The 25,299-nt window shown below is 44.7% G+C and overlaps 1 long non-coding RNA gene across 1 annotated transcript; it reads left to right on the plus strand.

The window, feature by feature from the left end:
* The first annotated feature begins 356 nt into the window (after positions 1-356).
* Positions 357-22,025, plus strand: LOC138740623 (uncharacterized). Its single transcript, XR_011343075.1, has 3 exons — positions 357-472; positions 1,109-1,257; positions 21,924-22,025. It is a non-coding gene; the product is annotated as an uncharacterized lncRNA (long non-coding RNA).
* The last annotated feature ends 3,274 nt before the right edge of the window (positions 22,026-25,299 follow it).

Here is a 25,299-nt window from a genome sequence, read left to right on the forward strand (position 1 = left end):
AGATTAGTGGCAAAAGAATCATACATGAGCATGTATGAGTGAGAATAAGATGCAGTGACACAGGGAGAAAAGGGAAAGGGGAATTGAACCACTGAGATTGCTTCCCTGAAATGTGACACATATAAAAACTGGGCTGAATGGCCTCTGCCTGCATTCCATCATTTCAATACCATTTTGCCAAATTATTTTCCTCTCTCCTAAAATGTACCAGTGTACTTATTCCATTATCACAACCTGCACCATTTGTTTTGTTCTATTCCTGGTGCATCAGCTGTTCTGTCCGTGACTTCATGCAGGACATCACCATGCACATTATTACATCATTTAGATCAAAGGATCTCACAGTTAATCTTTGAAATACGAGGAATTATGATCATGTTGTCAGCCCTCTGAGAATATATGTGCCTCTGCTAGAGCTGAACAAGGAAATATAAACATAGGTGGATGCAAGTCACCGATCTTGACCATGAGTGTGAGTTTATTGTATCCAGGTCCTTGAAATTGACACCTTGGATTGACCTCACATGGCAAAGAAGTGAATGACAGCAAAGAGTGACTATATTTTTCCACTTGCCCACAGGAGAGCAAAAAGATTTTTTGTAAATGAGAGGATCGAATTTAGCACAGATGCTGAGAGGAACCTATTTTTACCAATGGTGGAATTGAGAACAAAGTGCACATTCCCAGCATAGAGGCATAACCTTTTAAGACTGATGAGGAGGAATTTATTTTTAGAGTTGTTGATTTTTTCAGAATAATTCCCCCCTCCCCCCCAAAGTAAAAATGCCACATATCTCAGGCCATGTGTTTATGGTGAGAAGGGTAAAGTTTAAACAAGATGTGCAGGGCATTTTAAAAAAAAAACATGCACAAGAAGTGGTAGGTGCCTTAAACAGGTAGCCAGATGTACTGGTAGAAGTACTTAAAACAGTAGCATTTAAGAGTTTTCTAGAAACATTATCCAGCATTCAATCAACCAGAAACAGTCAGCAAAAAAGAATTTAAAAATAAATTTAAAAATTGAAAGATAAATATGAAAAAATAAAGTTTTAAATAAAAGTTTGAATACAAGATTAAAATTGTAAATGTTCTCCGAACCAACACACAGCCCCTTGGGAGGAAACATTCAGCCAGTGGAGCACCTGCAGCAGCTACTTGAATAAAGTTGTGTTTCAATAAAATGTCAGTCCCCAGGATGAACAGCCAGCTCGTGCCACTGGGGAACCAGCTCCCAAGGTGTCTTCCCATCCTTGCCTGGTAAGCGTCTTCATCTTTACTACTATATTATTAAGTATATTAGTAAGACTATCTGTAAACTTGGGAGAGTTCATTATGATGGTGGCTCAGTTAGCGTGGTGGGTAAGGCAACGTTGTAACATTGCAAGCAAACGGATCGAATTTAAATGAAGGTGCACAAAATGATTGAACGGGATATTGGTGAAGATGTGAATGGGGTTGCGCCAAGGGCCTTACCAGGACACCAGGATGAAGAAAGAGCTGATTGATGGCACTCGCCAGTGGGGGAACTCCCCTAAGGTGTCTCCTTATCCATGCCCAGTAAGAGTCCATACATTTGAGACAAAGACACAGGGGGGCGGAAAATAGTGAGGGTCACAGACTTTTTACCCAGAGTAGGGGAGCCTAAAAAACCAGAGGGCATAGGTTTAAGATGAGAAGATAAAGATTTAAAGGGAACTTGAATGGTTGGTTTGGGGGCGGGGGGGGGGTGTGAGGAACGTGGTGGCAAATTTTTCATGTACAGTGGAAGAGGAGGTGACAATATTACCGTAAATGAGTGTATAATGAAAAAAAATGTACCAAAATTCGAGCTCAAAGTAGGGGGTCGCATTATACATGAGGTTATTAGTTTAACAATTTTTTCTGCCAGGTTTAATGATCAGTAGGATTATCAGCAGCTGCCAACATTGACGGCATTGCGACTCAAGCAGGCGAGGGAGAAGAGACAGCAGCACGACTCAGGCAGGGGGTGAGAGATTGCAACATAACTCGGGTGGGCGGGAGAGAGAGAGAGAGAGACGGCAGTGTGACTTGGGTGGCAGGGGGTGGTATTATACATGGGGGTAAAATTTTTCTCCCTTTTCCCCCTCAAAAATGGGGGGTTGCATTATACTCGAAACGCATTATCCATGCATACTTATGGTAATTATAAAATATTAAGACAGGTTCATGGATCAGAATGGTTTTAAGTGATATGGGCACACGCAGGCAAATTGGACCAGCTCAGGAACGCATCTTGTTCTGCATAGATGAAGGACTTGTTTCCTCAATGGCTCCATTTCAACATTTGCAGATTGAACATCACATAGCAGCTGATGACACTCGTCACCTTACGACAACTAGAAGCCAAAAGACATTTGAAACCAGTGGTGAAACCCAGCTGATTCCTATCTTGGCTTTTGGTGCCAGTGTTCAAAGGGGGTTTAACAGGACACAGCCAAGGAGGAACAGTGGCTCTGTGAAGTTTATATCTGGTGTACCCTTTCAAAATGACAGGATTTCTGATCCTACCTCTGCTCCTTCACATCCTTTCTGCCAGCTACTTCAATTTACTACTGCTTGGGTGGCACAGTTAGTGTATGGACAGCACGGTTAGCGTACCAGTTGTACAATGCAGTAACAGCACCAATGACTGGGGTTCAAATCTATAAGGAGTTTGCACTTTCTCCTCATGTATGCAAGGGTTTCCTCTGGATGCTCTGGATTCCTCCCACCCTTCAAGTGCCTTGAGTGTAATTGGGCACAATGGTCTCAAGGACCGAAAGAGCCTGTTACAGTGTTGAATGTCTCAATTAAAAATACCCTTGGCAAGAGGGTGCAGTCTAAACCTGAGGCCACTCGCATGTGCGTTTTCATTCACTTTCAGCTTTCTGGTAGCAGTGGTATAACCATCGGAGAGATGTTGTATAGCAGGCAATGGCATGAGAGATAGAGAGAGAGTCATAGCAATGTACAAGATAATTAATGGACACTAACAATTATTGTCGTGATTAGGTGCATAAATACATTTTGGTACTTGGATATGTTGTGGGTGTTCCATCTATCATGTTGGTACTTGGATATGGTGTGGGTGTTCCATCTATCATGTTGGTACTTGAATATGGTGTGGGTGTTCCATCTATCATGTTGGTACTTGGATATGGTGTGGGTGTTCCACCTATCATGTTGGTACTTGGATATGGTGTGGGTGTTCCACCTATCATGTTGGTACTTGGATATGGTGTGGGTGTTCCATCTATCATGTTGGTACTTGGATATGGTGTGGGTGTTCCATCTATCATGTTGGTACTTGGATATGGTGTGGGTGTTCCATCTATCATGTTGGTACTTGGATATGGTGTGGGTGTTCCACCTATCATGTTGGTACTTGGATATGGTGTGGGTGTTCCATCTATCATGTTGGTACTTGGATATGGTGTGGGTGTTCCATCTATCATGTTGGTACTTGGATATGGTGTGGGTGTTCCACCTATCATGTTGGTACTTGGATATGGTGTGGGTGTTCCACCTATCATGTTGGTACTTGGATATGGTGTGGGTGTTCCATCTATCATGTTGGTACTTGGATATGGTGTGGGTGTTCCATCTATCATGTTGGTACTTGGATATGGTGTGGGTGTTCCATCTATCATGTTGGTACTTGGATATGGTGTGGGTGTTCCATCTATCATGTTGGTACTTGGATATGGTGTGGGTGTTCCATCTATCATGTTGGTACTTGGATATGGTGTGGGTGTTCCATCTATCATGTTGGTACTTGGATATGGTGTGGGTGTTCCATCTATCATGTTGGTACTTGGATATGGTGTGGGTGTTCCATCTATCTATGGTGTGGGTGTTCTATCTAGCAGATATCAAGATGGAATGAAGAACTGAAATTTTGATTACTGAAACAATGTTCCGATTGCGTCACAGAATAATCAGCTGCTACAATTGGTTGCTCATTTCTTTTTCATCCACCTTTTCTATTCTCTTCCTGCCAAAGGTTGGGACTGCATTATCAACTCTTTGTGGTGGGGGGGGGGGAATATATAAAAAGTAACTATAAATTTGGAAACTTCTTTTGTAGACGGATGAATTAAGCTGGGGTGGCAAAAACCAAACTACTGAAGGATGGCAATGTTTTTCAGCCATAAAGGCCACAACGTACATTTAGCAAGGGCATCCATTGTTGCGATATTTAAACCAGCCTACCATTTCCAGGTTTATTTATTTTGTTTAAGAATGACATTGTAGCATTTAAATTCTCATTTCATGTAAATAAAAAAAACAAATCTTTCATAATGGCTTTCAATTATCCATTGGTAAATTTAGCAAAGTTGTAAAACCTCAAATAATTGAATAATGCACTCAAGTTTTAATGCATTTCTGATGTTTCTACTGTATGTGATGCAGTTGCACAATCTCACTGCCAATAAAATAATCTGGCAGTAGTCAGGTGAAAAATTGTCTGATCACTTTTCACACAAGCATCCCATATAATCAATACATGTCATTGATCACTTTACTAGGTAATCAACATTTTTGATTTGTGCTTATGTATTATTTGAAGACTAGACGTTTAATTTCTCTGATCATTAATGCACAAGATATCAGAGACTAAAAGGTGACAAAAGGAGAATTTCCAAATTCCATCTGTCAATATATAGACTAACATAGGGGAAAGTGCATCGTGTTATTTGCATAAAATAACTTTCAATGTAAAATTGCAGATTAGCAACAGTTGCAAGCTCAGTCAGTATATTTGATGAAAGTGTGCATGATGAGGATTCAAAGTGTTGGATTCTTTTATGTTTATAATCTTAAATGATTATAAGACCAAACACAACATACAATTCTGTGCAAAAAAATTAATGTGATCATTAAAAAAAGTTATACTTCCAAGATCCTTCCTGCTTATTAATAAGCAATCATGATCAAGTATTATTCCCAATCCTTATTCATAGTGTTACAGAGTTCAGTGTTGTGTATTGGCCGATATGTTGTGTGGTTTTATGTTAAAAAGTGACAGTTTGCCTTAGAGAGCCAAGGTAAAGGTGGACTGCTGAGAGAGTGGGAGACGGACTGAGCATGTGCAGAAAATGATCTAAAAATTTCTGGACTTGGACGATAATCCACCGCTGGGTGGTGCTGTGGAGTGGAAGGCGGCCCAGAGCATGAGTCATGGTCTGGAGGACAGTTTAGAATGTTGGGATTTCAAAAACGATGAACATTCCAGACCAAGCCAGTTGTTCCTCTCTCTGCAAGCAACACAAGAAGACAACTTCGAATTTTGTGTTCTCTCTCTGTCTCTCTCTCTCTCAACGATCTTTTGGCTTCAGTTTACCAAACAAACTGAATTTTGTTTATGATCTTTGCTTCGGTTGAGATTGAAGTTTTGAGAGTCTTGTTTGTTTTGTGTCTAAATTTTTCTGTGGGTTGGTTGGAAATATAACTTAGAGTTTAATTACATTTGTTATATTTAGGCTGGGGAATTTGTTAGTTTTACACTGTTATATAAATTTGTATATTAACCAATGGGCATTGTTATAAAAGCGGGGGGGAATTTTGAATTAAAGTTTGAAGGTGAATTTTTTGTTAATAATTATTCATCTTTACCCCTGTGTGATATGCCTTCTTTGTGGTTGCTGGTTTGATCTTATAACAATAGTTACTAGCATAGCGCATGGGGTTGTTAGATTATCGATCTTCATCAGAATTAGGAACCAAAATATGATTGGGTATAACGATGATATTAGCTACCAATAGTATAAGAATCTGGGATTAAACTGTACTGACTACGTAATTGACCTTACCCTCTTCTGAGAGAAAAAAAGTGTACAGATGCTGGAATCTTGAGCAAAAAAAAACCAAACTGCTGAAGGATTAGGCAGCATTGTTGGATGGAAATAGATAGTCGTTGTTTTAGATCAAAACCCTTCTTCAGGACATTGTATTTCATATCTGTACTTGATAATGTTTTGCATGGCTTCATAACCACATTTTAAAATCATTCTGAATGGTTTGACACTGGTGCATTAATGACACTTATTCCCCAGACTGGATCATATACAAATAGAGCGAATTCCCAACCATATTCTGCAATCACATTTGTCCACAGAATTGGATTGATGTTGGTGGTAGATTGTTTTTTTATCGTGTGTGTTTATACTGCATGCTCACATTCACACAATTAAATCATGCTTTTACTGCTGTAATCCATTCAGAAGTATCAATTTTCAAGTATATTTTACCAGCCCTTAAAATATACAAAATTTCATGCAGTCTACAAAAGATGGGGTTTTTTTTCCAAATTGTGATCATAGTTACTCAACTCTTCATTAGTTGAAGCCTCTAATAATAATAATATAATAATAATAACAATTACAGCACGGAAACAGGCCATTAGGCCCTTCTAGTCCGCACCGAACCAAACACCCCTTTCTAATCCCACCTCCCTGCACAATGCCCATAACCCTCCATCTTCCTCTCATCCATATACCTGTCCAACCTTTTCTTAAATAATACAATTGACTCCGCCGCCACTATTTCTCCCGGAAGATCATTCCACACAGCTACCACTCTCTGAGTAAAGAAGTTCCCCCTCATGTTACCTCTAAACCTCTGCCCCTTAATTCTTAACTCATGTCCTCTTGTTTTAATCTTTCCTCCTCTTAACGGAAATAGTCTATCCACATCCACTCTGTCTATCCCTTTCATAATCTTAAATACTTCTATCAAATCCCCTCTCAACCTTCTACGCTCCAAAGAATAAAGACCCAATCTGTCCAATCTCTCCCCATACTCCAGATGCTTAAACCCAGGCAACATTCTGGTAAACCTTCTCTGCACTCTCTCCACTCTGTTTATATCCTTCCTATAATTAGGCGACCAGAACTGCACACAGAACTCCAAATTAGGCCGCACCAACGTCTTATACAATCTCAACATCACCTCCCAACTCCTATATTCCATGCAATGATTGATAAAGGCCAGCATACTAAAAGCCTTCTTCACCACCCTATTCACGTGAGTTTCTACCTTCACTTTAAAATCATTAATTTACAAATATCTCCATGGCCTCACATCCACAAATTTAACATCCGCAATGGTGCCTTTGACTCTCAAATCTAAAATTTCAGGAATTCCCTCCTAAAACCTATCCAGTGTTCTTTCTTCCTTTAAGATGTTCATCGAAATCTATCCCTTCACTGTTCATTACAAGTTCATTTATCATATGATTATACAAGTACAACCCGATGAAAGTTTTCTCTGGTCCTTGGTGCAACACCTTGCAAAAACACATACAACCAGTACATTTGCACAGAACTTGTATACAAATATTAAATTAGAAACCCTAGAAAACTACAGCACAGAAAACATGCCATTTGGCCCTTCTAATCTGTGTCAGATCATTCCGCTTTTCCCACTGACCTGCAACCAGTCCACAACCCTCCAGACCTCTGTCATCCATGTATCTATCCAATTCATTCTTCAAACTTAAGAGTAAGCCCACATTTACCACATCAGATGGCAGCTCATTCCACACTCCCACCACCCTCTCTGAGTGAAGAAGTTGCCCTTAATATTCCCCCTAAATCTTTCCCCTTTCACCCAAACACCATGTCCTCTTGTATCTATCCCGATCCGGGCAAGAGCGAAGGAGAGGCGGCGGCCCCAGCCTCCGTCGAGTGAGGCAGGCGGCAGCCCCTATCCGGGCAAGAGCGAAGGGGAGGCGGCGGCCCCGGCCTCGGTCGAGTGAGGCAGGCGGAGGCCCCGGTCCGGGCAGAAAGTAGGAGGCGGCGGCCCCGTTCCGGGCACTGGGAAAGCAGCGGCGGCCCCGGCCCCTGTCCGGGCAGTATGGCCCGACCGAGGAGGGGAGGCAGGACACTCCAGCCCGGGTAAGAAACCTGCATAGGAGAAGGACACTCCAGCCCGGGTAAGAAACCTGCATAGGAGAAGGCCACTCCGATATAAAACCTACGACCCAACGACCTCGCTGTCACATCCCAGCTTGCTTGGCCACGGCACACGAACCATAGGTGTAAAGGGTAGGGCCAGTACTGCGCACACTGCACTCCACCTAAAAACTCCTTTGTGCAGGCCCGAGGACAGGTCCACGTCCTCCCCCTCCACGTCCTCCCCCTCCACGTCCTCCCCCTCCACGTCCTCCCCCTCCACGTCCTCCCCCTCCACGTCCTCCCCCTCCACGTCCTCCCCCTCCACGTCCTCCCCCTCCACGTCCTCCCCCTCCACGTCCTCCCCCTCCACGTCCTCCCCCTCCACGTCCTCCCCCTCCACGTCCTCCCCCTCCACGTCCTCCCCCTCCACGTCCTCCCCCTCCACGTCCTCCCCCTCCACGTCCTCCCCCTCCACGTCCTCCCCTCCACGTCCTCCCCCTCCACGTCCTCCCCCTCCACGTCCTCCCCCTCCACGTCCTCCCCCTCCACGTCCTCCCCCTCCACGTCCTCCCCCTCCACGTCCTCCCCCTCCACGTCCTCCCCCTCCACGTCCTCCCCCTCCACGTCCTCCCCCTCCACGTCCTCCCCCTCCACGTCCTCCCCCTCCACGTCCTCCCCCCTCCACGTCCTCCCCCTCCACGTCCTCCCCCTCCACGTCCTCCCCCTCCACGTCCTCTCCCCTCCACGTCCTCCCCCTCCACGTCCTCCCCCTCCACGTCCTCCCCCTCCACGTCCTCCCCCTCCACGTCCTCCCCCTCCACGTCCTCCCCCTCCACGTCCTCCCCCTCCACGTCCTCCCCCTCCACGTCCTCCCCCTCCACGTCCTCCCCCTCCACGTCCTCCCCCTCCACGTCCTCCCCCTCCACGTCCTCCCCCTCCACGTCCTCCCCCTCCACGTCCTCCCCCTCCACGTCCTCCCCCTCCACGTCCTCCCCCTCCACGTCCTCCCCCTCCACGTCCTCCCCCTCCACGTCCTCCCCCTCCACGTCCTCCCCCTCCACGTCCTCCCCCTCCACGTCCTCCCCCTCCACGTCCTCCCCCTCCACGTCCTCCCCCTCCACGTCCTCCCCCTCCACGTCCTCCCCCTCCACGTCCTCCCCCTCCACGTCCTCCCCCTCCACGTCCTCCCCCTCCACGTCCTCCCCCTCCACGTCCTCCCCCTCCACGTCCTCCCCCTCCACGTCCTCCCCCTCCACGTCCTCCCCCTCCACGTCCTCCCCCTCCACGTCCTCCCCCTCCACGTCCTCCCCCTCCACAAACTCAAGCTAGCATGCTGGAACATCAGAACCATGCTAGACAAGGCCGACAGACACCGACCTGAACGTCGGTCTGCCCTCATCGCACATGAACTCCTCAGACTTGACATCGACATAGCCGCTCTCAGCGAAGTCCGCCTTGCAGATGTAGGCAGCCTCCAAGAATGTGGTGTGGGCTACACACTCTACTGGTCTGGCAAGCCTATGGATGAACAACGCCTATCTGGTGGAGGCTTCATGGTCAAGAACTCTATTGCATCCAAACTCGAAAACCTCCCGACAGGCCACTCGGACCGGAATATGTCCATGCAACTCCCCTTTCAAAACAAGCGTCGCATCACCCTCGTCAGTGTCTATGCTCCAACCCTCCAGGCGGAACAAGCAGAAAAGGACAAGTTCTGCGCAACCTCATTCAACGCACCGCTCCAGCCAACAAGGTTGTTATCCTTGGCGACTTCAACGCTCGCGTCGGCAATGACTCAGAAACCTGGCCAGGAATCCTGGGCAAGCATGGTGTCGGCAAGTGCAACGACAATGGGCGCCTCCTGTTGGAGCTCTGCGCAGAACAGTGGCTTGTCATTACGAACACCCTTTTTCAGTAGAGGGACAGCCTGAAGACTACCTGGATGCATCCCCGATCCAAACACTGGCACCTCCTGGACTACGTCCTGGTGCGAGAAAGAGACAAACGAGATGTGCTCCACACCAGGGTCATGCCCAGCGTGGAATGATACACTGACCACCGGCTGGTTCGCTGCAAGCTCAACCTTCACTTCAAGCCAAATCCCAGGAACAGTAAAGCCCCCAGAAAGAGGTTCAATGTAGGAAACCTGCAGTCAGACGAAGTGAGAGGAAACTTCCAGGCAAACCTCAAAACAAAGCTCGAGGATGCAATCTGCCTCACGGACTCGTCCCCTGAAACCCTCTGGGAACAGATGAAGACTACCATACTGCAATCCACTGAAGAGGTACTGGGCTTCTTCTCCAGGAAAAACAAGGACTGGTTTGACGAAAACAGCCAGGAAATCCAGGAGCTGCTTGCAAAGAAGCGAGCTGCCCACCAGGCTCACCTTACAAAGCCGTCCTGGCCAGAGAAGAAACAAGCCTTCCGTCGCGCATGCAGCCATCTTCAGCGCAAACTCCGGGAGATCCAAAATGAGTGGTTGACTAGCCTCGCCAAACGAACCCAGCTCAGCGCGGACATTGGCGACTTCAGGGGTTTTTACGAGGCTCTAAAGGCTGTGTATGGCCCCTCACCCCAAGTCCAAAGCCCGCTGCGCATCTCAGACGGCAAAGTCCTCCTCAGCGACAAGATCTCCATCCTCAACCGATGATCAGAACACTTCCAATCTCTTTTCAGTGCCAACCGCTCAGTCCAAGATTCCGCCCTGCTCCAGCTCCCTCAACAGCCCCTAAGGCTAGAGATGGATGAGGTCCTCACCCGGGAAGAGACATATAAGGCAAATGAACAATTGAAAAGTGGCAAAGCAGCAGGTATGGATGGAATCCCACCCCCCACAGAGGTCTGGAAGGCTGACGGCAAAACTCTGCATGCCAAACTGCATGAGTTTTTCAAGCTTTGCTGGGACCAAGGAAAACTGACTCAGGATCTTTGTGATGCCATCATCATCACCCTGTACAAAAACAAAGGCGAGAAATCAGACTGCTCAAACTACAGAGGAATCACGCTGCTCTCCATTGCAGGCAAAATCTTCGCTAGGATTCTCCTAAATAGAATAAAACCTAGTGTCGCCGAGAATGTTCTCCCAGAATCACAGTACAGCTTTCGCACAAACAGAAGAACAACTGACATGGTCTTTGCCCTCAGACAGCTCCAAGAAAAGTGCAGAGAACAAAACAAAGGACTCTAATCACCTTTGTTAACCTCACCAAAGCCTTCGACACCGTGAGAAGGAAAGGGCTTTGGCAAATACTAGAGTCCCACCGATGCCCCCCAAAGTTCCTCAACATGGTTATCCAACTGCACGAAAACCAACAAGGTCGGGTCAGATACAGCAATGAGCTCTCTGAACCCTTCTCCATAAACAATGGCGTGAAGCAAGGCTGCGTTCTCGCACCAATCCTCTTTTCAATCTTCTTCAACATGATGCTGAACCAAGTCATGAAAGACCTCAACAATGAAGACGCTGTTTACATCCGGTACCGCACGGATGGCAGTCTCTTCAATCTGAGGCGCCTGCAAGCTCACACCAAGACACAAGAGAAACTTGTCCGTGAAGTACTCTTTGCAGACGATGCCGCTTTAGTTGCCCAATCAGAGCCAGCTCTCCAGCGTGTGACGTCCTGTTTTGCAGAAACTGCCAAAATGTTTGGCCTGGAAGTCAGCCTGAAGAAAACTGAGGTCCTCCATCAGCCAGCTCCCCACCATGACCCCCCACATCTCCATCGGGTACACAGAAGTCAAAATGGTCAACCAGTTTACCTACCTCGGCTGCACCATTTCATCTGATGCAAGGATCGACAAAGAGATGGACAACAGACTCGCCAAGGCAAATAGCGCCTTTGGAAGACTACACAAAAGAGTCTGGAAAAACAACCACCTGAAGAAACACACAAAGATCAGCGTGTACAGAGCCGTTGTCATACCCACGCTCCTGTTCGGCTCCGAATCATTGGTCCTCTACCGGCATCACCTACGGCTCCTAGAACGCTTCCATCAGCACTGTCTCCGCTCCATCCTCAACATTCATTGGAATGACTTCATCACCAACATCGAAGTACTCGAGCTGGCAGAGTCCACAAGCATCGAATCCACGCTGTTGAAGATCCAACTGCGCTGGGTAGGTCACGTCTCCAGAATGGAGGACCATCGCCTTCCCAAGATCCTGTTATATGGCGAGCTCTCCACTGGCCATCGTGTCAGAGGTGCACCAAAGAAGAGGTACCAGGACTGCCTAAAGAAATCTCTTGGTGCCTGCCACATTGACCACCGCCAGTGGGTTGATATTGCCTCAAACCGTGTATCTTGGCGCCTCACAGTTCGGCGGGCAGCAACCTCCTTTGAAGAAGACCGCAGAGCCCACCTCACTGACAAAAGACAAAGGAGGAAAAACCCAACACCCAACCCCAACCAACCAATTTTCCCTTGCAACTGCTGCAACCGTGTCTGCCTGTCCCGCATCGGACTTGTCAGCCACAAACGAGCCTGCAGCTGACGTGGACATTTACCCCTCCATAAATCTTCGTCCGCGAAACCAAGCCAAAGAAAGAAATATTATTGTTCAATAAATAGTAGTCTCAGAGGGTTTGTAGGAGCAGTTCATCAATTGTTCAGCATTCTCACTGCCCATGAAAAGATGTCGTTTCTCAGCCTCCAGCTTCTCTTTCCCAACAGGAGTAGCTGAAAGATGCTAAATGTGAGTTGGGATGGGCCCTCACTGATTTTGCAAGCCCTCTTTAGACAACAATCCCAGTAAATCCCTCAATGTGGGGAATCCCAGTAATCCTTTCAGCCATTTTTATGGACCTGTGGATTGACCTCAGATCTGACGCTCTACAGTAACCATACCACACCACGATGCAGCCGGCCAGAATGCTCTCGATAAAACTCTTGTAGAAAGTTGACAGGATCGTAGCCAGTAGCCTTGTCCGCCTCAACTTCTCAGGAAGTGCAGTTGCCTTCCTGTCAAGCGACAAGATGTGGTTTGTTCTGGATAGCTACTTAAGTGGACTCCAAGGAACTTGGTGCTCTCTACTCTCTCCACTACAGATTTATAGATGTGTTGTGGAGGATGGTCATTCCTGGTCCTCCTGAAGATCACAATCATCTCCTTTGTCTTGTCCACAGTGAGACTCAGGTTGTTACTCTTGCATCATTTTACGAGATTTCCCACCTCTTCTCTGTAGTGTGACTCATCATTGTTGCTGATGAGGCCAACTACTGTCAGGTCATCTGTAAACCTGATGTCTCTGTTGGAGCTGGATCTAGTGATGCGGTCATGGGTCAGTAGAATGAAGAACAGTGGGCTGAGCACACAGCCCTGAAGCGCAGCATTGCTCAGCGTGACGGTGCTTGATGTTCTGCTGCCAATACAGTCAGACTGTTGTCTTTCCATTTATGAGGACTAGAATCCAGATACATAAAGGGTTGTTGAGTCCCAGGAAAAACAACTTCTCCATGAGCCTCTGGGGAGTGAATGTATTAAACGCCAAGCTGGCAATGAGGCGTTATTCTCCAGGTGGGACAGGAGGGAATGGAGGGACAAGGCTATAGCATCATCAGTGGGACCTTTATGTCTGTAGGCAAATTGAAATGTGTCTAATGTCTCTGGGAGGTGTGCTTTGATGTGTTCCATCACCAATTGCTAGAAGCATTTTGTAATGGTGGAGGTCAGAGCTACTGGGCGGTAGTCATTGAGGCCTGTTACTGTTGCCCTCTTTGACACTGGGATGATGATGGCTGTCTTGAAACCTGCAGGGACGATGGACTCCTGCAGTGAAGTGTTGAAGAGTTCCACAAGAACCTCAGTCATCTGGTCTGCACATTCCTTCAGTACCATAAGGGGTATGTTGTCTGGTTTTGCTGCCTTTTGTGGGCTCACCTTCGATAGAGTTCTCCTCACCTTGGCTGCAGCTATGTGAGGGGCACGTACATCAAGGGCGAGATGGAGCTTTCTTTGGCATCAGTCTGTTCTAGTTGACCCATAGGTAAAAGGCATCCAGTCTGTCAGGAAAGGAAGTGTCATTGTCTTTGACTCACAAGGTTGCCTTGTGGTCTGTTATGGTCCTGATTCCTTGTCATATGTGCCTTGTGTCACTGGTATCACTCAACTGACTGATTTATCCTCATGCAGGAATCTATTTTTAAAAACATGAAATAGATCACGTCGCCCCTTAATCCTGCTTCACTGTTCACTAAGATGTTTGTCTGAAGTCAGGGGAGCACGACCCAGTCCTCATTGAGGGCTCAGTAATGGAGAGGGTCAAGAATTTCATATTCCTGGGTGTCAATATCTCTGAGGATCTGTCCTCAAGCCTTTACATTGATGAAATCACAAAGAAGGCTCACGAGTGGCTATATTTTTAGGTGGCTGAGAAGGTTCGATATGTCGTAAACTTCTACACTGGTTGGATCACTCCCTGGAATGGAGGCACCAACTCTCAGGACAAGAATAAATTCCAGAGGATTGTTAACTCGGCCTGTGACATCACAGGCACCAGACTTCTCTCCATCAAGGACATCTACATGAAGAGGTGTCTTAAGATAGCAGCCTATATTCTCAAAGACCCCCACCACCCAGGCCATGACCTCTTCACTCTGTTACCATCGAGGAAAAGATTCAGGAGCCTAAAGATGAGCACTCAGCAGCACAAGGACAGTTTCTTCCCCGCTGCCATCAGATTCCTGAATAATCAATGAACCAAAGACACTGCCTCACTTTCTGTCCACTATTATTTTTATTTTTTATAGTAATGTCATAAGATAATTATAATATGAATTTTTGCACTATGATTATTGCTGCAAAACATGGAATTTCATGACAATGAATTCGGATGCATCATAAATTGGTTTCAACTTCATTTTCTTAGCCAATCCCCATAACCTTGGATCCCCTACATTTTAACATCTATCAGTTACACTATGAATATACTTAGCTACACGTGACATTTCAGAAGTGTGGTATTCAAAACCCTTACTAACTTCTGAAACTTTCCACTTCATCACACTCTTGAATGGTAGAATCTTTATGGTGGCAATATGGTCCACAACACTCAACCAAAAGAGGCAAGGTTTTCCAAGTTTTGGTCCCATCAACTCACCTGAGACTATACATATACATGATCCCATCCTTCGGAACTCCAAACTATATGCCCAGTTTGCCTTGTATTACTTTACAGGACATAAGAATCAATCAAGAGATACTCCTCTGAATTGCCTCCAAGAAAAATGCATGGTATTCCAAGTGTAGTCTCCAAGGTGTGCTTTGTTGGATGTAACAAATTCCAAACAGCAAGAATCTATAGAAAAAATGAGTTTGTACCAGACTGAAATCTATTATTTATACTTTATGTACTATTATGTAGTTATTCATATTATTTTTTTACTATTCAAGTCTAACACACTACTTAATCAGATCATTACCAATCATATATATATATATTTTTTTTTTCTTCTTCTTTGGCTTGGCTTCGCGGACGAAGATTTATGGAGGGGGTAAAAAGTCCACGTCAGCTGCAGGCTCGTTTGTGGCTGACAAGTCCGATGCGGGACAGGCAGACACGATTGCAGCGGTTGCAAGGGAAAATTGGTTGGTTGGGGTTGGGTGTTGGGTTTTTCCTCCTTTGCCTTTTGTCAGTGAGGTGGGCTCTGCGGTCTTCTTCAAAGGAGGTTGCTGCCCGCCAAACTGTGAGGCGCCAAGATGCACGGTTTGAGGCGTTATCAGCCCACTGGCAGTGGTCAATGTGGCAGGCACCAAGAGATTTCTTTAGGCAGTCCTTGTACCTTTTCTTTGGTGCACCTCTGTCACGGTGGCCAGTGGAGAGCTCGCCATATAACAGGATATATATATATATATATATATATATATATCTATATATATATATATATAGATATATATATCTATATATATATAGATATATATAGATATATATATATCTATATATATATAGATATATATATCTATATATATATAGATATATATAGATATATATATATCTATATATATATAGATATATATCTATATATATATATAGATATATATATCTATATATATATATATATAGATATATATATTCATATTTATACATTTTTGTCTAATAAGACCACGAGACAGAGAAAAATAATTAGGCCATTCAGCCCATCAAGTTTGCTCTGCCATGGCTTATATATTCTACCTTTCAAACCTATTTCCCTGCTTTCTTTTCATAAAGAACCTATTAAACTCTGCTTTTAATATACTCAATGATGGCCTCTACAACCATACGTGGCAAAGAATTGCATAGATTCACCAGCGTCTGACCAATGATTTCCACCTCATCGTTGTTGTAAAGCGATGTACTTTTAGTCTAAGGATGAGGACCTGGACTTAACAGCGAATGGAAACATCCTCTCTACTTCGACTCTATCAAGCCTTTCAATATTCAACAGGTTTCAATGAGATACCCCTCTCCTTCTGAAATGCAGCCAGATCCATCAGATGCTTCTCATACATGAACTTTCTCATCTCTGCAATCATTCTCATAAACCTCCCCTGGACCCTCTCCAATTACATCATATCCTTCCTTAGATAAGAGGCCCAAATCTGGTCACAATATTCTAAATTTACTCTAACCAACGTCTCATAAAACCTCAGCATTCCATCCTTGCTTTTACATTCTAGTCCTCTCAAAATGGATGCTAAAATTGCATTTACATTCCTTACTATTGACTCAACCTGCAAGTTCACCTTCAGGGAATCCTGCATAAGGTTTCCCACATTCCTTTGGATCTCCAATTTCTGAATTATTTCCCAATTCTGAAAAATGTCTGTCTTTATTCCTAAATACAAAATTATAAAGTATATAGATGGAGTCAATACAAGCAAGGTTTTTCAACTGGGATTAGGTGAGACAAAGTCTAGAGGACTGGGGTTAACAATGAAAGGTGAAATGTTTAAAGGGAACAAGAGGGGGAACATCTTCACGCAGAGTAGTGAGAGCGTGGAACAAGCTGCCAGCTGAAGTGGTGAATGCGGGTTCGGTTTTGACATTTAAGAAAAATTTGGACAAGTAAATGGATGGGAGGCATATGGGCTGGATGCAGGTCAATTGGACGAGGCAGAATAATAGTTCCGCATGGACTAGATGAGCCAAAAGGTCTGTTTCTGTGCTGTAGTGTTCTACTGTTCTCTGGTTCTACCAAAGTGCATATTCATACACTTCCCTTCACTGTATTCTATTTGCTACTTTGCCCAATCTTCAACCTCTTCAAGTGTACATTCAAGCATACATTAAATAAGGGAAGCAGGAAACAGAAAAGGTTCATGAGACACATGTAGTATCCAGAGAGGAGCTTAAGAAAGGATTTAGAAGAGCTTAAAGGGGGCATAAGAAGGCATTGACATGTAGGATTAAGGAGAACCCCAAGGTGGTCTCTACATATGTGAAGAACAGAAGGGTGACAAGGATAAAGGAGGCAACATGTGCCTTGAGGTGGAGGAACTTGGGGAGGTCTTCAGTATTCACAAGAGCATAGGACCTTGATCAGAGTGAAGTCGGAAGAAAACAGGCCAAACTGAAAAATTCCCTTAAACGTCCCACCAACACATCACATGAAAGACCAGGAGAATGAACACACTCGGCCATTGCTACACCACCCTGAAAAACGCACACCGAGCCATACAATGACCACACTTTGATAAGTCTGATCACCTGGCTGGACATCTACTCCCAGCGTACATGCAGAGACTGAAGACCACAGCATCAGTGGTGAAGACAGCAGAGATGTGGTTGAGGGAGGTGGAGAAGCGTCTGCAGGACTGCTCTGAATTGATGAACATATTCAAGAACTCATCCATAGACTTGAATGAAAATGCAACAGGTGTCACCAACTTCATCAAGACCTGTGTGTGCCCATGCACAAATACCAGGTGTTCCCCAACCAGAAATCCTGGGTGAATCAAAGAATCTGCAACCTGCTGAGGGCGAGAACAAGGACATTTAAGGCCAGGGATCAAGAGCTTTACAAGAAGTCAAGGTACAACCTCCAGAAGGCCATCTCCGAAGCAAAGTGGCAATTCTAGAGGAAGCGAGAGACAGATACTTGCCAGCTATGGCAAGGAGTTCAGGCCATTACAGCCTAAAAAGCGAAAGTGAACACTGTAGATGACTGTGATGTTTCACCACTCAAATGAGCCGAACACCTTCTTTTCCCACTTTGAGAAGAACCAAACAGTGCCTTCTAGAATCCCTGAAAAGGATGAGGGTGATGTCACAACATCATTCAAGAGGATGAACCCTCGCAAGGCATCAGGCACTAACAGCATACTTAGTAAGCTACTGAAAATCTGTGCCAACCAACGAGCCGGAGTGTTCAACCTCTCATTGCAGCAGTCAGATGTTCCCATCTGCTTCAAAAGGGCATCACTCATTCTGGTACCCAAGAAGGGCAGTGTGAGCTGCCTCATGACTACTTCACAGTAGCACCAACTTCGACTGTGATGGAATGCTTAGAGAGGCTGGTCATGGCCAGAATTAACGTGCTGAAATAAAGATCTAGACCCACTGCAATTCGACTATCATCACAATCGCTCCACGGCAGATACAATATCGCTGCTCTCACTCAGCTCGAAAACAGCAATTCATACACACTGCTGCTCTTCACAGACTACAGCTCAGCCTTCAATACCATTATTCCCTCAGTGTTGGTCAAGAAGCTACAAATTCTAGGCCTCTATATCCTCTCTGCAACTGGATCCTTGACTTTCTCATCAGAAGACCAGTCAGGACGAATTGGAAACAACGTCTCCTCCTCACTAATCATCAACACAGTCTCAACTCAAGGATGTGCACTTAGCCTACTGCTCTACTCATTATACACCCATGACTGTGTGGCCAGGCACAATTCCAATGCCATCTAAAACACCACAGTTGTCGGCAGAATCACAAATGGCAATGAGGAAGTGTACAGGAGGGAGATAGATCAGCTTGTTGAATGGTGTAAAAGCAACCACCTTGCGCTCAACATCAGCTAAATCAAGGAGATGATTGTGGAAGTCAGGAGAACTTGACCCAGTCCTCATCGAGGGCTCAGTAGTGGAGAGGGTCAAGAACTTTATATTCCTGGGTGTCAATATCTCAGAGGATTTGTCCTGGAACCTTCACATTGATGCAATCACAAAGAATGCTTGCCAGCGGCTATACTTTGTGAGGTGTCTGAGGAGATTCAGTATGTCACCAAAGACTCTCGTAAACCTCTACAGGTGTACCGTGGAGTGCATTCTGGCTGTTGCATCACTGCATGTATAGAGATGCTAACTCCCAGGACAAGAATAAACTCTACAGGATTGTTAACTTGGCCTGCGACATCACAGGCACCAGACTCCACTCCACTGAGGACATGAATATGAAGCATTGTCTAAACAAAAGCAACCTGTCCTCAAAGATCCCCATCACTCAGGCCATTCCATTCCCTCTTCTACCATCGGGGAAAAGGTACAGGACCTTAAATACAAGCACTCAGCAGCACAAGGTCAGCTTCTTCCCAGCTGCCATCTGATTCCTGAATAGTCAAAGACATGGCCTTACTTTTTGAGGATTATTACTGTCATTATTTTAGTTTATTTTTTATGGTAATGTCATAAGATGGTTACGATATTCACGTTTGCACTATGACGCTGCCGCAAACACTGAATTTCATAATTTATTCATGACAATAAATCCTGATTTTGATTGTGTGCTTGACGATGTTAAGATCAAGGAAGAGGAAGTCTTGTTTCTTCTTAAAAATATTAAGATCTATAAGTGAGAAGTGAGGGAAGAGAAAGCTGGGTATGATCTTTGAGTCCTCCTTGACCACAGGACAGCTGCCGAAGGATTGGAGAATGGGAAATTGGTCCCCTTGTTTAAAAAAGGTAATAGGGAGAATCCTGGTAATTACAGATCGGTGAGTCTTGCATCAGTGGGGTGTAAACTAATGGAGAAGATTCTTAAAGATAGGATCTATGAGCATTTGGAGAAGTACAGTCTACTCATGGATAAATAGTATGGCTTCATGAAGGGAAGGTCGTGCCTCATAAGTCAAATTGAGTTTTTTGAGGATGTAACAACAGATATTGATGAGAGTAGGGCAATGGATGTGGTTTATATCCATTTTAGTAAGGCATTTGACAAGGTCCCCCACAAGAGACTTGTTCAGAAAGTCATGAGGCATGGGATCCATGGAACCTTGGCTGTGTGGATAAAAAATTGGCTTGTGTAGAAAGCAGAGAGTAGTAGTGGATGGAAAGTGTTCTGTCTGGAGGTCAGTGACAACTGGAGTTCCACGGGAATCTGTTCTGAGGCCCCTGCTCTTTGTAATTTTTATAAATGATTTAGATGAAGAGGCTGAAGGATGGGTCAGTAAGTTTCCAGAAGATATAAAGGTTGAAGGAATTGTGGATGGTGATGAAGGTTGTCGTAGGTTACAAAAGGATAGAGACAGGACGCACAGTTGTGCAGAAAAGTGGCATGATATCCAGATAAGTGTGGTGTGATGCATTTTGGAAGGACAAACTCGAAGGCTGAGTACAGGGTTAATGGTTGGTTACTTAAAAGTGTGTATAAACAGACAGACCTTGGCGTCCAAATCCATACCTCTCTCAGGGTTGCTGCACAGGTTAACCTTGGATAATGCATGATTTGCTGAGTTTCTCCGGCACTTTGTGCATTCCACTTTACAAAAATGCTTCATGCTATTTTGTTCGTTTCTCGTGTAATAATCTAAACACATCACCAGGTCTTGCCACTATCATGAAAACATGGCCAGCCAATAACCAGTTCGCCAAGAAGCGAAGATATTCACCACCAATACAGAATCTTCAAATCCATTCACAACTCCACAGCAAATCAAGTTCCTCATGTCTGAATGCATCACGAGCTCAGCAACATTCAGATGTGGACTTGAGAACACAGTTGTCATCAACATGAGAGCTTTGATATTCATTAGCATTTGCATCACTAAATCATGTGCTACCAATATCTCAGAGGGCTATCATTGACAAGAAACTCAAATGAATCAGACAAATAACATAGGTACAAGAGGTCAAAAGCTGGGAAGTCTGTGGTAAATAACCCACCTACTAACATCTCAAAGCCTTTCGACCATCTACCAGGCACGTCAGCACAATGGTCACTCGATGAGAGGAGGAAATTCAACTCTAACAACTCCAAGAAATGACAATATCCAGGACAAAAGAACCTAATTGACTCACATAGAACCTTAAGCAATGCCTTTTTAAATCACAAAGCACGAATGGCATGGGGATTACTTCAAGAGGTATGTGAGTGGACCACTGACCTAAACATTAATTTCCTCCACACCAGCATACAGTCACTATCATGTGTATCATTAATAAACATCTAGGTTTCTTTCCAACCTTCTGTCAAATGCAAGACTTGCTCACAAAAGACAAGAGCTTCAGGCACCGGGGCATCAATACCTGCAAGTTCTCCCCCAAGTCATGTAGCTTGGAAATATTTTGCTTCATCGTATTTAGGTTTAAATCCCAAACCTTCCTCTCCAATCACATCATGGGAATATTTATACCAGAAAGAGTGCGTGAAGCAAGAACGTGACCAACTGCTATATTCTCATGGACAACAAATGCTGGCGATAACAGCGAAAACAAATCTTAGAAATGGGACAATTTAAAAGAAAACAAGTACTTCATGGTTGACTTAAATAACTCAAAAAATATTCTTCAATTATCTCTTGTCTGGAAGGTTAAAACAAATAAATGAACAAAATATTTTCAATAGCTTTAGTGGCACAGTATGGAGATCTTCCATTAGGCTTGACTAATAATAACTATTAATTATACTGCATGTAATGTTCTTGCAAGATTAATCGTTTTTTTTGTCTTGTGACAGACCTTTGCCCAATGAGTCTAATATTTGGTGCTGAATGACCCGTAAAACTTGTTTATTTGGAGGTGAATTTTGAAAAGATATTGCTATCTACATATTGTCTCTGACTGACAGAATAATACAAAACATTTTCATTACATTCCAGATGGAAAAAAGGACAGACAGGGAAATGCTGAACTTTGAAAGAGGGTAATGTAATTCAGAAAATCATTTGCAAAAATAAAAAAAAGCAGAATGTTCACAACAATCAGCAGAATGAGGCAGCGTCTGTGGTGAGAAAATTAGTTCTTTTGGAATCATGCCTTTTCACGACATCTGGGAAAAAGCTAGAAAGCAAACATCTTTTTAAAAGTTGTGGAATATGCTCAGGGAGAGGGAAGGTCTATGAAAATGCAGGGACCAGAAGAGATTCAAAGAAAAATAATGCTGAGGGGAAAGGAGGCATGAGAGGTGAAGCATGAGAGGTGGAAATTGAGGAAAATAAATAAGACAAGAATTTTTCAAAAATAAAATACTGCAGATACGGAAAACCCGAAATGAAATTAAAAATGCAGGAAATAATTAGTAGGTCATGTAACTTCCATAGAGTAAGAACTTTACAGTTCTGATACAAGCAGATGACCGACTGTAAGAACCGTGACATCCACTTGAAGCCTTTCTATCTTTAAAGTCTCCTTTGGTAGAAGACTTTTAGGATTTACAATGATTACAAACTAGGAAATAAAGTGTCAGATACAATTATTTTGACCTATTTCCCTTCTTTTGCATAGATGACAGCAATGATCCAAGTCTTTCTCCTCACATTCTGATCAATGGTAAGTGTGATCCAACCTCATTCACAAAAACTGAGCCTTCATGTAGTCAAAAAGTTGAGGGAAGATTGCCTGACTTGTCAAGTGTTGAGAACTTTTACTCAAACCTTTTGGGGCCATTACATTCGATTCACCCTCATGAAAACGCATTTTTCGTCGTAACTCACAAAAATAAAGTACCAAACAAGGCAAGCATTGGAAAGATACTGCCAAGTTTTCCTGCCCAAACCCACAATGTAAAGTTTGCTTCAAAGATGATACAAATTTATCTGTAACATGCAAACCTGGACCTTTATCTTATTATCAGGTTTTTAATGATCATTGCACAGATCTGTCCAGTTAACCTTGTGCATAAAAAGTGAACGACTTTCACCCAGCTCATTGCAGCTGGGCAATGGTCGTTTCGATCTATTTCATATCAAAGTGGGTTTTTTTTTTAAAATGTCAAATTTAAACAGAAGAGGGTTTTTTTAAAAATGGCCATTCAGTGCACACATTCCTTCGTGTTCAATCAGTCATGAGCAAGAAGGAAAAAGATAGCAGGAACTTGCCATGATTGGAAGGCAACCTGCCCACTGACCTCATGGCGACACCAAATAATGTGAATTGCAGAGAGTGGGCTTTCACTGCCTGGTGCCTTGTGAATATTTAGGGCTGAGAGCTAGTCGTCAAGAAAAGTGGGGGAGCGAAAAAGAGCAGGCTCTCGGGGTCCTGCGCCCCTCGGGCTGAGGGCGAGCTGAAGCGGGGCTGCCAGCAGACCGGTCCTGGGACCCCATTCTCAGACGGATCCCCGTGGGTCCGAGCCCCGGATCAACCCCATCGGCTGCTGGAGCGAACAGGAGGATGGCCCTGCCCGAGTGAAGGCAGGAGCTGTCCCTCGGCCTCCCCTCTCCCTCTCCCTCTGGCCTTACCGTGTATCCACGCTCAAGATCGCTCTCCTCATGTCGGAAGGACGGGATGGACACTTCAATCGGGTGGGGCATGTTGATCGAGCGAGAGGACGGACCGACGGCCTTAGACACCCGGCTTGAATAGCAGCGGTCGGGGAACCCGAGAGGGAGCGGGCAAGGGTCGGAAACTGATCAGCGTGGGCGTCCCGATGGGGGGCGGAGAGGATCAGCAGACCACAAAAACCAATGGCAAAGTGAAAAATCGGCCACATGAACGGCTACGCCACGTGACCAGGGAGGCGGCGTGTCGTCACCCGCATCACGTGCGGAGGGGACGGTGCGGTTTTCCCCGCTGTCGCCGGACGAGACTTGCAGAGTGATGGAGAGATTCAGGAGATCATGCAAGGACCTTCAATGTGGGAAAGGTAAAGGTTACTTGTGTCTTGGAGCTGGATACTGGACCTTCAATGTGGGAAAGGTAAAGGCTACTTGTATCTTCGAGCTAAATACTGGACCTTCAATATGGGAAAGGTAAAGGCTACTTGTGTCTTGGAGCTGGATACTGGACCTTCAATGTGGGAAAGGTAAAGGCTACTTGTATCTTCGAGCTAAATACTGGACCTTCAATATGGGAAAGGTAAAGGCTACTTGTGTCTTGGAGCTGGATACTGGACCTTCAATGTGGGAAAGGTAAAGGCTACTTGTATCTTCGAGCTAAATACTGGACCTTCAATATGGGAAAGGAAAAGGCTACTTGTGTCTTGGAGCTCGATACTGGACCTTCAATGTGGGAAAGGTAAAGGCTACTTGTATCTTCGAGCTAAATACTGGACCTTCAATATGGGAAAGGTAAAGGCTACTTGTGTCTTGGAGCTGGATACTGGACCTTCAATGTGGGAAAGGTAAAGGCTACTTGTGTCTTGGAGCTGAATACTGGATCTTCTATGTGATAAAGGTAAAGGTTACTTGTGTCTTGGAGCTGGATACTGGATCTTCAATTTTGTAAAGGTAAAGGCTACTTGTGTCTTGGACCTGGATACTGGACCAATGTCGTAAAGGTAAAGTCAACATGTGTCTTGGAGCTGGATACTGTATGTTTAATGTGGGAAAGTTTAACGCTAATTGTGTCTTGGAGCTGGATACTGGACCTTCAATGTGGGAAAGGTAAAGGCTATTTGTATCTTCGAGCTAAATACTGGACCTTCAATATGGGAAAGGTAAAGGCTACTTGTGTCTTGGAGCTGGATACTGGACCTTCAATGTGGGAAAGGTAAAGGCTACTTGTTTCTTGGAGCTGGATACTGGACCTTCAATGTGGGAAAGGTAAAGGCTACTTGTATCTTCGAGCTAAATACTGGACCTTCAATATGGGAAAGGTAAAGGCTACTTGTGTCTTGGAGCTCGATACTGGACCTTCAATGTGGGAAAGGTAAAGGCTACTTGTATCTTCGAGCTAAATACTGGACCTTCAATATGGGAAAGGTAAAGGCTACTTGTGTCTTGGAGCTGGATACTGGACCTTCAATGTGGGAAAGGTAAAGGCTACTTGTGTCTTGGAGCTGGATACTGGACCTTCAATGTGGGAAAGGTAAAGGCTACTTGTATCTTCGAGCTAAATACGACCTTCAATATGGGAAAGGTAAAGGCTACTTGATTCTTCGAGCTAAATACTGGACCTTCAATATGGGAAAGGTAAAGGCTACTTGTGTCTTGGAGCTCGATACTGGACCTTCAATGTGGGAACGGTAAAGACTCCTTGCGTCTTGGAGCTGGATACTGGACCTTCAATGTGGGAAAGGTAAAGGCTACTTGTGTCTTG

Source organism: Narcine bancroftii, chromosome 1 (assembly GCF_036971445.1).
Source record: "Narcine bancroftii isolate sNarBan1 chromosome 1, sNarBan1.hap1, whole genome shotgun sequence".
In the NCBI taxonomy this organism is placed as follows: Eukaryota; Metazoa; Chordata; class Chondrichthyes; order Torpediniformes; family Narcinidae; genus Narcine; species Narcine bancroftii.